The sequence below is a fragment of the Gorilla gorilla genome, chromosome 20 (assembly GCF_029281585.2).
Source record: "Gorilla gorilla gorilla isolate KB3781 chromosome 20, NHGRI_mGorGor1-v2.1_pri, whole genome shotgun sequence".
NCBI classification, from domain to species: domain Eukaryota; kingdom Metazoa; phylum Chordata; class Mammalia; order Primates; family Hominidae; genus Gorilla; species Gorilla gorilla.
Genome location: NC_073244.2, coordinates 68,328,491 through 68,330,796, shown reverse-complemented (window position 1 = coordinate 68,330,796; position 2,306 = coordinate 68,328,491). Strand labels below are relative to the sequence as shown.

Genomic DNA, 2,306 nt, shown 5'->3' with positions numbered 1-2,306 from the left:
CGGAGTAGCATTCTTTGAGGCAGGGACCTGGAATCCACCACAAAATGTACATAGACTCCCCTTTCATTCAAGAAGTGGAGGTAGGGGTGGGTGGTGGTTCTCCCTTTTGGTGATTGGGTCCAACCTTCTTCACAGACGTAGAAAATGTGTTGATAATACCACCTGCCCATTTAATTTCAATCATGGTGCTCTATGATCCATTAATGACATCCAGTGTTTCTTTAGAGCTTCATTTTCTAATTTGACTACATGTTGGAATCACTTGAGGAGTTCTTAATATTTTTTTTAAAAGCAATGCCTGGGGTCCAGCCCTAAGGTAATGATGTGATTGGCTGAGGATGTGGCCCCTATGTTGAGAGTTTATAAAACTCCGCAGGTGATCTAACATGTGGCTGAGTCTGGCAGGTCGATTTTCTTTTTTTTTTTTTTCTTTTTGAGACAGAGTCTCGCTCTGTCGCCCAGGCTGGAGTGCAGTGGCGCGATCTGGGCTCACTGCAAGCTCCGCCTCCCGGGTTCATGCCATTCTCCTGCCTCAGCCTCCCGAGTAGCTGGGACTACAGGCGCCCGCCACCACGCCCAGCTAATTTTTTGTATTTTTAGTAGAGACGGGGTTTCACCATGTTAGCCAGGATGGTCTCGATCTCCTGACCTCGTGATCCACCCGCCTCAGCCTCCCAAAGTGCTGGGATTACAGGCATGAGTTACTGTGTGTGCTCACGGTGCCTGGCCCGGGTTCCTTTTCTGCCAGCTTGGAAGGGCAACCCCATGACTGAATGTGATTCTGAGGGTGGCTCCGCGTTTACATCCTTGTTACAGTGCATCCACCTGAAAGGCTGCACATCTGAACTGGGACTGTGAGCATCCATGCCAATACACTGTGGGGTGCCAAGAAGTGTCTGCTGATATTTGTGGGGGAAAAAATCTATTTTGTTCACCTACTGTATCAAGGGAAAATTTTGGGGGAGAACAGTGGTATTGTTTTAAATCAGGGGTGAAAACAAGTTACAGATCTGAAAAAAAAAAGACTGGAGGGCGATTTCTTAGAAAAGCAGAGGGATTTGGGGTCTCGGCCTTCGGGCTCCATCCAGCGCCATCGGCCTGGCGCTGCCGCCAACGCGGGCATGGATGGGCCCCTTCTTCGCACACAGCGTTGGACCGGGGCCCGGGCTCTAGGCGCGGCCTCCGGCCCAGGCTGGAAGGTTAGAGGCGGAGGCCGGGGATGGGGTGCGCGCGCCCAGGGACCTTCCCCTCAGTGGCTCCCCTCTGGTCTGCAGCCGCAGGGCCGTAGGCAGCCACGGCGCCCAGCCGGAATGGCATGTTCTCGAAGCCCCGCTAACACAAGGACTGCAGCGGCGCGTGGCCAAGTGGTTCAACCAGCCGGCCCAGAAGATCCGCAGGCGCCAGGCCGGGCAAGCCGAGGCGCGCCGCCTCGCCCCTGCCCCGCGTCGGGGCTCATCCGGCCCATCGTGCGCTGCCCCAGGGTTCGGTACCACACGAAGGTGCGCACGGCCGCGGCCTCCGCCTGGAGGAGCTCAGGGTGGCCGGCACGCAAAGAAGGTGGCCCGGACACCGGCATTTCTGTGGATCCGAGGAGGCGCAGTCCCTGCAGGCCAACGTGCAGCGGCTGAAGGAGCCCCGCTCCAAACGCATCCGCTTCCCCGGGAAGCCCTCGGCCTCCAAGAAGGGAGACAGTTCTGCTGAAGAACTGAAACTGGCCGCTCAGCTGACAGGACCGGTCATGCCCAACCGGAATGCCTAGAAGGAGAAAGCTGGAGTCATCATTGAGGAGAAGAATTTCAAAGCCTTCGCTAGTCTCCGCATGGCCCGTCCCAATGCCCGGCTCTTCGGCATACGGGCAAAAAGAGCCAAGGAACCTGCAGAACAGGATGTTGAAAAGAAAAAATAAAGCCCTCCTGGGGACTTGCAATCAGTCAGCAGTCATGCTGGGTCTCCACGTGGTGTGTTTCCTGGGAGCAACTGGGCCTGGGATGGGGCTTAGTGGCTGTGACTTCCTGGCAGCGGGTTTGGGGTTTTCTTGAAAGACAGTCCAAGCCCTGGATTATGCCTTACTTTCTGTGTTAAAAAACTGTTGGTTGTTGGGGGGCGGGGGGGAGAAAGAAAAGAAAGAAAGAAAGGAAGAAAGAAAGAAAGAAAGAAAGAAAGAAAGAAAGAAGGAAGGAAGGAAGGAAGGAAGGAAGGAAGGAAGGAAGGAAGAAAAAAAAGAAAAGTAGACGGATTTGCTGGACACGGTGGCTCACGCCCCTAATCCTATCACTTTGGGAGGCCGAGCGGGCGGATTGCCTGAG

The 2,306-nt window shown here is 54.9% G+C and overlaps 1 pseudogene; it reads left to right on the top strand.

The window, feature by feature from the left end:
* Nucleotides 1-1,121: 1,121 nt before the first annotated feature.
* Nucleotides 1,122-1,941, top strand: LOC115932617 (large ribosomal subunit protein eL13-like; annotated as a pseudogene).
* Nucleotides 1,942-2,306: the final 365 nt, after the last annotated feature.